Below are 12,669 nucleotides of genomic sequence, written 5' to 3'. Positions count from 1 at the left end.
TCCTTATGAGTGTCGGTCGGGGACGAGCGATGGTCTTTGCCTACCAATCTATCCCCCTAGGAGCATCCGCGTAGTCCTTTGTTTCGATAACTAATAGACTTTTGCAATAAGTATGTGAGCTCTTTATGACTAATGTTGAGTCCATGGATTATACGCACTCTCACCCTTCCATCATTGCTAGCCTCTTCGGTACCGTGCATTGCCCTTTCTCACCTCGAGAGTTGGTGCAAACTTCGTCGGTGCATCCAAACCCCGTGATATGATACGCTCTATCACACATAAGCCTCCTTATATCTTCCTCAAAATAGCCACCATACCTACCTATCATGGCATTTCCATAACCATTCAAAGATATATTGCCATGCAACTTCCATCATCATCATATACATGACTTGAGCATTCATTGTCATATTGCTTTGCATGATCGTAAGATAGCTAGCATGATATTTTCATGGCTTGTCCGTTTTTTTATATCTGTGCTACGCTAGATCATTGCACATCCCAGTACACCACCAGAGGCATTCATATAGAGTCATATCTTTGTTCTAGTATTGAGTTGTAATATTGAGTTGTAAGTAAATAAAAGTGTGATGATCATCATTATTAGAGCATTGTCCCAAGTGAGGTTATCAAAATAAAAGAGGCCAAAGAAGCCCAAATAAAAAAAGAGGCCAAAGAAGCCCACCAAAAAAAGAAAAAAAATGAGAGAAAAGAGAGAAGGGACAATGTTACTATCCTTTTACCACACTTGTGCTTCAGAGTAGCACCATGTTCTTCATATAGAGAGTCTCTTGAGTTATCACTTTCATATACTAGTGGAAATTTTCATTATAGAACTTGGCTTGTATATTCCGATGATGGGCTTCCTCAAATGCCCGAGGTCTTCATGAGCAAGCAAGTTGGATGCACACCCACTTAGTTTCAGTTTGAGCTTTCATACACTTATAGCTCTGGTGCATCCGTTGCATGGCAATCCCTACACCTCGCATTGACATCAATTGATGGGCATCTCCATAGCCCGTTGATTAGCCGCGTCGATGTGGGACTTTATCCTTTTTGTCTTCTCCACACAACCTACACCATCATATTCTATTCCACCTAACTGCTATGTCCATGGCTCACGCTCATGTATTGCGTGAAAGTTGAAAAGGTTTGAGAACATTAAAAGTATTAAACAATTGCTTGGCTTGTCATCGGGGTTGTGCATGATTTGAATATTTTGTGGGATGAAGATGGAGCATAGCCAGACCATATGATTTTGTAGGGATAACTTTCTTTGGCCATGTTATTTTGAAAAGACATGATTGCTTTATTAGTATGCTTGAAGTATTATTGTCTTAATGTCAAATGATAGACTATTGCTTTGAATCACTCGTGTCTTAATATTCATGCCATGATTAGAGTACATGATCAAGATTATGCTAGGTAGCATTCCACATCAAAAACTATCTTTTTTATCATTTACCTACTCGAGGACGAGCAGGAATTAAGCTTGGGGATGCTATACGTCTCCGTCGTATCTATAATTTTTTATTGTTCCATGCCAATATTATACAACTTTCATATACTTTTGGCAAATTTTTATACTATTTTCTGGGACTAACATATTGATCCAGTGCCCAGTGCCAGTTCCTGTTTATTGCATGTTTTTTGTTTCGCAGAAAATCCATATCAAACGGAGGCCCAACGGGATAAAAACTGACGGAGATTTTTTTTGGAATATATGTGAATTTTGGGAAGTGGAATCAACGCGAGACGATGCCCGAGGGGGCCACGAGGCAGGGGGCGCGCCCCAGGGGGGCATGCGCGCCCCTGACCCTCGTGGACACCCCGTAAGGCAGTTGCTGCCCTTCTTCTGCCCCAAGAAAGCTAATATCCGAATAAAAATCGTGTTCAAATTTCAATCCAATCGGAGTTACGGATCTCCGGGAATATAAGAAACGGTGAAAGGCCAGATCTGGGAGCGCAAAAACAGAGAGACAGATCCAATCTCGGAGGGGCTCTCGCCCCTCCCATGCCATTGAGACCAAGGACCAGAGGGGAAACCCTTCTCCCATCTAGGGAGAAGGTCAAGGAAGAAGAATAAGAAGGGGGGCCCTCTCACCCTCTCTTCCGGTGGCGCCGGAACGCCGCCGGGGCCATCATCATCACCGAAATCTACACCAACAACTTCACCGCCCTCATCACCAACTCTTCCCCCTCTATGCAGCGGTGTAACCCCTCTTTTACCTGCTGTAATCTCTACTTAAACATGGTGCTCAACGCTATATATTATTTCCCAATGATGTATGGCTATCCTATGATGTTTGAGTAGATCTGTTTTGTCCTATGGGTTAATTGATGATCGTGATTGGTTTGAGTTGCATGTTTTATTATTGGTGTTGTCCTATGGTGCTCTCCGTGTCGTGCAAGCGTGAGGGATTCCCGTTGTAGGGTGTTGCAATACATTCATGATTCGCTTATAGTGGGTTGCTTGAGTGACAGAAGCATAAACCCGAGTAAGGGGTTGTTGCGTATGGGATAAAGAGGACTTGATGCTTTAATGCTATGGTTGGGTTTTACCTTAATGATCTTTAGTAGTTGCGGATGCTTGCTAGAGTTCCAATCATAAGTGCATATGATCCAAGAAGAGAAAGTATGTTAGCTTATGCCTCTCCCACAAATAAAATTGCAATAATGATTACCGGTCTAGTTATCGATTGCCTTGGGACAAATAACTTTCTCGTGACAAAAAGCTCTCTACTAAAACTAACTTAGTTATTTCTTTATATAAAGAGCCCCTACTTTTTATTTACGCGTTCTTTATTATCTTGCAAACTTATCCAACAACACCTATAAAGTACTTCTAGTTTCATACTTGTTCTAGGTAAAGAGAATGTTAAGCGTGTGTAGAGTTGTATCGGTGGTCGATAGAACTTGAGGGAATATTTGTTCTACCTTTAGCTCCTCGTTGGGTTCGACACTCTTACTTATCGTAAGAGTCTACAATTGATCCCCTATACTTGTGGGTTATCAAACCTCGGTTGGGGGGCATGTGCATTTATAGCTTAGGATTCCCTTCGTGCCGACACGAGGGAGGGGTGGTTGCTAGCTACTTCACACTTTGCTAGGGTGAACCTCGGTTGGGGGGGAGGGAATGCATTCATAGCTTAGCTAGGATTCCCTTCGTGCCGACATGAGGGAGGGGGGCTGCTAGCTACTTCGCACTTTGCTAGGTGAACCTCGGTTGGGGGGCATGCATTCATAGCTTAGGAATCCCTTCATGTCGACACGAGGGAGGGGGGCTGCTAGCTCTACTTCACACTTTGCTAGGTGAACCTCGGTTGGGGGGCATGCATTCATAGCTTAGGATTCCCATCGTGCCGACACGAGGGAGTGATGTCTACTACGCAACCTTCTTCTTGTAGACGTTGTTGGGCCTCCAAGTGCAGAGGTTTGTAGGACAGTAGCAAATTTCCCTCAAGTGGATGACCTAAGGTTTATCAATCCGTGGGAGACGTAGGATGAAGATGGTCTCTCTCAAGCAACCTTGCAACCAAATAACAAAGATTCTCTTGTGTCCCCAACACACCCAATACACAATGGTAAATTGTATAGGTGCACTAGTTCAACGAAGAGATGGTGATACAAGTGCAATATGGATGGTAGATATAGGTTTTTGTAATCTGAAAATATAAAAACAGCAAGGTAGCAAGTGATAAAAGTGAGCGTAAACGGTATTGCAATGCTAGGAAACAAGGCCTAGGGTTCATACTTTCACTAGAGCAAGTTCTCTCAACAATAATAACATAATTGGATCATATAACTATCCCTCAACATGCAATAAAGAGTCACTCCAAAGTCACTAATAGCGGAGAACAAACGAAGAGATTATTGTAGGGTACGAAACCACCTCAAAGTTATTCTTTCCGATCGATCTATTCAAGAGTCCGTCGTAAAATAACACGAAGCTATTCTTTCCGTTCGATCTATCCTAGAGTTCCTACTAGAATAACACCTTAAGAAACAAATCAACCAAAACCCTAATGTCACCTAGATACTCCAATGTCACCTCAAGTATCCGTGGGTATGATTATACGATATGCATCACCCAATCTCAGATTCATCTATTCAAACCAACACAAAGTACTTCAAAGAGTGCCCCAATGTTTCTACCGGAGAGTCAAGACGAAAACGTGTGTCAACCCCTATGCATAGATTCCCAAGGTCACAGAACCCGCAAGTTGATCACCAAAACATACATCAAGTGAATCAATAGAATACCCCATTGTCACCACGGGTATCCCACGCAAGACATACATCAAGTGTTCTCAAATCCTTAAAGACTCAATCTGATAAGATAACTTCAAAGGGAAAACTCAATCCATTACAAGAGAGTAGAGGGGGAGAAACATCATAAGATCCAACTATAATAGCAAAGCTCGCGATACATCAAAATCTTGCCAAATCAAGAACACGAGAGAGAGAGATCAAACACATAGCTACTGGTACATACCATCATCCCTGAGGGTGAACTACTCCCTCCTCGCCATGGAGAGCGCCGGGATGATGAAGATGGCCACCGGTGAGGGATCCCCCTCCGGTAGGGTGCCGGAACATGGTCCCGATTGGTTTTTGGTGGCTACAGAGGCTTGCGGTGGCGGAACTCCCAATCTAGGTTATTTTCTGGAGGTTTCTGTATTTATAGGAATTTTTGGCGTAGGTCTCACGTCAGGGGAGTCTCCGAGTCGTCCACGACATAGGGGGACGCGCCCAGGGGGTAGGGCGCGCCCCCCACCCTCGTGGATGGCTCGAGACTCTTCTAGCCCAACTCTTTTACTTCGGGGGCTTCTTTTGGTCCATAAAAAATCATCAAATTTTGGCACGTCAATTGGACTCCGTTTGGTATTCATTTTCTGTAAAACTCAAAAACAAGGAAAAACAAAAACTGGCACTGGGCTCTAGGTTAATAGGTTAGTCCCAAAAATCATATAAAATAGCATATAAATGCATGTAAAACATCCTAGATGGATAATATAATAGCATGGAACAATCAAAAATTATAGATACGTTGGAGACGTATCAAGCATCCCCAAGCTTAATTCCTGCTCGTCCTCGAGTAGGTAAATGATAAAAACAGAATTTTTGATGTGGAATGCTACTTAGCATAATTTTCAATGTAATTTTCTTTATTGTGGCATGAATGTTCAGATCCATAAGATTCAAGACAAAAGTTTAATATTGACATAAAAATAATAATACTTCAAGCATACTAACCAAGAAATTATGTCTTCTCAAAATAACATAGCCAAAGAAAGCTCATCCCTATAAAATCATATAGTTTGGCCATGCTCCATCTTCGTCACACAAAATGCTCTCATCATGCACAACCCCGATGACAAGCCAAGCAATTGTTTCATACTTTAGTATTTTCAAACTTTTTCAACTTTCACGCAATACATGAGCGTGAGCCGTGAACATAGCACTGTCGGTGGAATACAATATAATGATGGGGGTTGTGTGGATAAGACAAAAAGGGATAAAGTCCCACGTCGACGCGGCTAATCAACGGGCTATGGAGATGCCCATCAATTGATGTCAATGCGAGTAGTAGGGATTGCCATGCAACGGATGCACTAGAGCTATAAATATATGAAAGCTCAACAAAAGAAACTAAGTGGGTGTGCATCCAACCTGCTTGCTCACGAAGACCTAGGGCATTTGAGGAAGCCCATCGTTGGAATATACAAGCCAATTTCTATAATGAAAAATTCCCACTAGTATATGAAAGTGACAAAATAAGAGACTCTCTATCATGAAGATCATGGTGCTACTTTGAAGCACAAGTGTCGAAAAATGATAGTAGCATTGTCCCTTTTATCCTTTTTTTCTTTTTCTTTTTATTTTCTTTTTTTATTTGGCCCTTTTTTATATTTGGCCTTTTTTTGCGACAATGCTCTATTAATGATGATCATCACACTTCTATTTATTTACAACTCAAGGATTACAACTCGATACTAGAACAAAATATGACTCTATATGAGTGCCTCCGGTGGTGTACCGGGATGTGCAATGAATCAAGATTGGCATGTATGAAAAATTATGCATGGTGGCCTTGCCACAAATACGATGTCAACTACATGATCATGCAAGGTAATATGACAATAATGAAGCATGTCATAATAAACGGAACGGTGGAAAGTTGCATGGCAATATATCTCGGAATGGCTATGGAAATGCCATAATAGGTAGGTATGGTGGCTGTTTTGAGGAAGATATAAGGAGGCTTATGTGTGATAGAGTGTATCATATCATGGGGTTTGGATGCACCGGCGAAGTTTGCACCAACTCTCGAGGTGAGAAAGGGCAATGCACGGTACCGAAGAGGCTAGCAATGATGGAAGGGTGAGAGTGCGTATAATCCATGGACTCAACATTAGTCATAAAGAACTCATATACTTATTGCAAAAATCTACAAGTCATCAAAACTAAGCACTACGCGCATGCTCCTAGGGGGATAGATTGGTAGGAAAAGACCATCGCTCGTCCCCGACCGCCACTCATAAGGAAAGCAATCAAAGAACACCTCATGCTTCAAATTTGTTACACAACGGTTACCATACGTGCATGCTATGGGACTTGCAAACCTCAACACAAGTATTTCTCAATTTCACAATTACTCAACTAGCACGACTCTAATATCACCATCTTTATATCTCAAAACAATTATCAAGTATCAAACTTCACATAGTATTCAATGCACTTTATATGAAAGTTTTTATTATACCCATCTTGAATGCCCATCATATTAGGACTAATTTTATAACCAAAGCAAATTACCATGCTGTTCTAAAAGACTATCAAAATAATATAAGTGAAGCATGAGAGATCAACAATTTCCGTAAAATAAAACCACCACCGTGCTCTAAAAAGATATAAGTGAAGCACTAGAGCAAACGACAAACTACACTGGAAACTATAAGTGAAGATCAATGAGTAGTTGAATAATTATGTAACTATGTGAAGACTCTCTAACATTTAAGAATTTCAGATCTTGGTATTTTATTCAAACGTCAAGCAAAACAAAAGAAAATAAAATGACGCTCCAAGCAAAACACATATCATGTGGTGAATAAAAATATAGCCTCAAGTAAAGTTACTGATAGACGAAGACGAAAGAGGGGATGCCTTCCGGGGCATCCCCAAGCTTAGGCTTTTGGTTGTCCTTGAATTTTACCTTTGGGTTCCTTGGGCATCCCCAATCTTAGGCTCTTGCCACTCCTTATTCCATAGTCCATCGAATCTTTACCCAAAACTTTAAAACTTCACAACACAAAACTCAACAGAAAACTCGTAAGCTCCGTTAGTATAAGAAAATAAATCACCACTTAAGTACTGTTGTGAACTCATTCTAAATTCATATTGGTGTAATATCTACTGTATTCCAACTTCTCTATGGTTCATACCCACCGATACTACTCATAGATTCATCGAAATAAGCAAAAAACACAATGAAAACTAAATCTGTCAAAAACAGAACAGTCTGTAGTAATCTGTATCATTCTAATACTTCTGTAACTAAAACAATTCTGAAATAAATTGGTGGACCTGAGGAATTTGTCTATTAATCATGTTCAAAAATAATCAACCTAAAAGCACTCTCCAGTAAAAAAATAGCAGCTAATCTCGTGAGCGCTAAAGTTTCTGTTTTTTACAGCAAGATCACAAAGACTTCACCCAAGTCTTCCCAAAGGTTCTACTTGGCACAAACACTAATTAAAACATAAAACCACATATAAAAAGAGGCTAGATGAATTATTACTAAACAGGAGCAAAAGGCAAACAACAAAAATAAAATTGGGTTGCCTCCCAACAAGCGCTAACGTTTAACGCCCCTAGCTAGGCATGATGATTTCAATGATGCTCACATAAAAGATCAGAATTGAAACATAAAGAGAGCATCATGAATAATATGACTAGCACATTTAAGTCTAACTCACTTCCTATGCATAGGGATTTTGCGAGCAAACAACTTATGGGAACAATAATCAACTAGCACAGGAAGGCAAAACAAGCATAACTTTAAAACCTTAAGCGCATAGAGAGGAAACTTGATATTATTGCAATTCCTACAAGAATATGTTCCTCCCTCATAATAATTTTTAGTAGCATCATGAATGAATTCAACAATATAACCATCACATAAAAGCATTCTTTTCATGATCTACAAGCATAGAAATTTTACTACTATCCACATAAGCAAAATTCTTCTCATTCGGAATAGTGGGAGTATCATAAGAAACTCGAATACTATAAATTGTTTCCACATTAAAAGGGTAATGTTTAGAAAAAGGTAATCATAATCATGACAAGTTTTAATATAATCATCACTACTTTTTATAGCATAAGTGTCATCACAATAATCATCATAAGTAGCAACTTTGTTCTCATCATAATCAATTGAAACCTCTTCCAAGATAGTGGAATCATTACTAAATAAAGTCATGACCTCTCCAAATCCACTTTCATAATTGTCACAATAAGATTCAACACCCTCCAAAATAGTGGGATCATTACTTCCTAAAGTTGACACTCTTCCAAAGCCACTTTCATCAATATAATCATCATAAATAGGAGGCATGCTATCATCATAATAAATTTGCTCATCAAAACTTGGGGGACAAAACATATCATCTTCATCAAACATAGCATCCCCAATCTTGTGGCTTTGCATACCATTAGCATCATGGGTATTCAAAGAATTCATACTAACAATATTGCAATCATGCTCATCATTCACATATATTATGCCAAGCATTCTATGTAATTCTTCTTCTAGTAGTTGAGCACAATTTTCCTTCCCATCATTTTCACGAAAGACATTAAAAAGATGAAGCATATGAGGCAACCTTAATTCCATTTTTTGTAGTTTTCTTTTATAGAATAAACTAGTGATAAAACAAGAAAAAATATTCAATTGCAAGATCTAAATATATACCTTCAAGCACTCACCTCCCCGGCAACGGCGCCAGAAACTGTTTTATGTCTACTACGCAACCTTCTTCTTGTAGACATTGTTGGGCCTCCAAGTGCAGAGGTTTGTAGGACAGTAGCAAATTTCCCTCAAGTGGTTGACCTAAGTTTTATCAATCCGTGGGAGGCGTAGGATGAAGATGGTCTCTCTCAAGCAACCTTGCAACCAAATAACAAAGAGTCTCTTGTGTCCCCAACACACCCAATACACAATGGTAAATTGTATAGGTGCACTAGTTCGACGAAGAGAGGGTGATACAAGTGCAATATGGATGGTAGATATAGGTTTTTGTAATTTGAAAATATAAAAACAGCAAGGTAGCAAGCGATAAAAGTGAGCGTAAATGGTATTGCAATGCTAGGAAACAAGGCCTAGGGTTCATAGTTTCACTAGTGCAAGTTCTGTCAACAATAATAACATAATTGGATCATATAACTATCCCTCAACATGCAACAAAGAGTCACTCCGTAGTCACTAATAGCGGAGAACAAATGAAGAGATTATTGTAGGGTACGAAACCACCTCAAAGTTATTCTTTCTAATCGATCTATTCAAGAGTCCGTAGTAAAATAACACGAAGCTATTCTTTCTGTTCGATCTATCCTAGAGTTCGTACTAGAATAACACCTTAAGACGCAAATCAACCAAAACCCTAATGTCACCTAGATACTCTGATGTCACCTAGATACTCCAATGTCACCTCAAGTTCTCTCAACCAAAACCCTAATGACCGCAACTGGTCACGGCAGATGTCCTAGTGTGAGGACTTAGTCGTGGAGCCATCGCAACGTAGTTAGCTTAAAGGGGTTAAAGCGGGACAAAGGACGCAAAGAGTTTATACTGGTTCGGCCCCTTGCGGTGAAGGTAAAGGCCTAATCCAGTTGAGCTGGTATTGCTAGGGTTTCGATGACCAGGGAGTGAATACACTTTGCCTGGCTCTCGATCTGTTGTTTCTTGTCCCTAAATCGTTGCCGGGTCGTCCCTTTATATACACAGGTTGACGCCCGGCGGTTTACAGAATCCCGGCCGGCTCATAAATGTGTCCAGCTCGGTTTCTACCCTTTCCTATCTTACAACACAAGCCATACATCGTATGGCGGTTTACATTTATGGGCCCTAATCCACCTTTGGGCCTTGGGTCTTCTTGTTAAATCTCCTCCGTAAGGCGCCATACTCCTTGTCTTCGTGGGCTTCAATATGACTAACTCACCATGAGTATAACCCGACCCTTCCTGGGCAATTTATATTCAATAGTTATATCCCCAACATTAGGCCCCAGATTGATTTGAACATGTTCATGTCAATCTTCAGTACCTAAGAAAATTCTTTCCATACTTTCCCGAAAACCTTGTAATCCGCCATGACGTCATCTTCCTAGACCATGATAATCCGTCGTGACGTCATCTGCCATTAACTTTATACTGAACCAATTTTTTTAATATCTCTCCTTTAATGAATCTCCAAAAATCGAGGCGTCTGCATATCTACAGATACGTTTTTCAATCTCCTCGATTCCCGTGCCTGCCACTTATCCATTCTCCTTATAAATAGGGTCGGGGGTCATTTTCACTTCCCCCCCCCCCCGTGCCTCTTCGTCTCGTCGTCTTCCTCGCGCCGCCCCAGCGCTTGTCATTATAATTCTGATAACATCAACCTCCGGTTTAACAATTTTGCATGCTTTAACACTTTCTGTCTCTTAACCTGCAACACTTTATGCTTGCCAATCATGAATCTTAAACCGGTACAAACCTTCCTTCAGGTTGTTGAATAAATGGCCAAGTCTTTTTATGCTTGCAACTGGGTTCCTTCCCGGGTTACTGAAGAACAACTGAACGGGTGTGTCGCAACCGGTGCTTTAACAAAAAAGGAAGTCATTCACTGGAGAGCCCCTGGTCCAGAAAATCCTCCTGAGCCCAAGGATGGAGAAGTGATTGTGTTCGTTGATCATCTGGGTCGAGGGTTTAGCCCTCCCGGATCAAAAAAAATCTGTGATGTGCTTGCTAGCTTCCAACTCCACCCTCAAGATATTGGACCTAACTCAGTGTCCAATATTTGTAATTTTCAAGTGTTTTGCGAGGCTTATCTGCAGGAAGAACCCACTGTTGAACTGCTCAGAGACTTCTTCTATTTGAACCGTCGTACTGAATTTACGGATGGGCCCAATACTGAACTTGGCGGGGTTTCAATTCAGAAGAGGAAAGATGTCATTTCCCTCATGCCAAGCATCATAGTCACCCCAAAGACTGGAATCAGACTTGGTTCAATTGTCGAGATACGTCTCCAGCTGAAGAAAATCCTCTGCCGGGTTATCGTGCTCACCGGCTTACCAGTACACATCTGTTTCCCCAACGACTCAGCGCAAAGGAACAAGCCAAGTATGCACCACAACTTTCGAAACTCCGAGCCTTTGTGGCAAACGATTTAACAGGCATCGACTTTGTCCGTTGCTGGGTTTCTTGGAGTATCTTGCCTCTAAGCCGTCACCCCGGTTTAATGTGTGAATACACAGGGAACTTAAAAGACCCTCAACGCCATATTGATATCCAGCTATCTGATGCTGAAATTACTGAAGCTGTTAAGAAGATGCTGGATGAGCCGGTGGCCGAATGCAGTAAAACAGGGCTTAGTCCTTTCTGCGTTTCCAATAAACCGCTAGCAGTAAGAATTACGTAACTCTTGTTTTAATCCGACCCTTTTTTTATATTCCCTTATAACTTTTGTCAATCTTTGACAGGGTGACGATCCGTTTTGGAAGAAGAAGCCGCAGGATAAACCGGCGAAAACCCCTCGTGTCAAGACTAAGGTCACCAAGAAGCCTGCCAAAAAGAAAACCGCCAACTCCACCGATTTAAACGTTGATGACGACGATGAAAATCACGAGTCAGAGGTAGAAGTTGATTCACTTGGTTCCTTCTTCATACATCTTATTGATAATGATTATTATCAGGAGGACGCAGAGGCTAGCCAAGCTGGTGATGTAGAGGTAATTATTCTTTCCTCCGGCTCAGAACCTCTGCCAACTCTGAAAACCCATCAAGCAAACCGGAAAGTAAGATTTTCTCACCCTCTAGCTCACATGGATCCAAACTTTCTTTTGAAGAAACAGCAACACGAAGCTTGCCGAACAACTCGGCATAGCGGCCATGTGATAACTTCTTCCGGTTTACCGAACACGCCGGTTCGTAAACGTCGCCCAGAGGTCTCTTATAATGATGACCCACATTCTCCTAAGGCCGATTATTTCCGGCAACCTCTTACTCCATCTGATTCAAATTATCAGGGAACTTCCCATTCCTCTTCTGGCGAATCAACAGAAACGCAACTTCCAACCCTCAAAATGGTTCCTGGGTGAGTTATGCTTAAATTAACCCTTAACACCTTATGTTTTCCCACTGTACTAACCTTTATATTTGTTCCTCAATGCCAAGCCTAGACCCAGCAAAAAGGCCAAGTTGAATAAACCGGCTGATGATAACCCGGCCATTGAACCGGAGAGGACCCCAGAACCGTTTGAGCCAAATGTTGATGCTATTCTTGATGATCCGCCACCGCAAGATCATGAAACCTTTGTTGAACAGATGGAAAATGATCCAACGGGTCATGCTGTCGATCCGCCAAGCCCAGCTAAAGCGGCTAATAAACCGCCAAGCCCAGTC

This window comes from Aegilops tauschii, chromosome 1 (genome assembly GCF_002575655.3).
Source record: "Aegilops tauschii subsp. strangulata cultivar AL8/78 chromosome 1, Aet v6.0, whole genome shotgun sequence".
In the NCBI taxonomy this organism is placed as follows: domain Eukaryota; kingdom Viridiplantae; phylum Streptophyta; class Magnoliopsida; order Poales; family Poaceae; genus Aegilops; species Aegilops tauschii.
The sequence above is the reverse complement of the archived record's forward strand: the minus strand, read 5'-3'. Positions refer to the sequence as shown.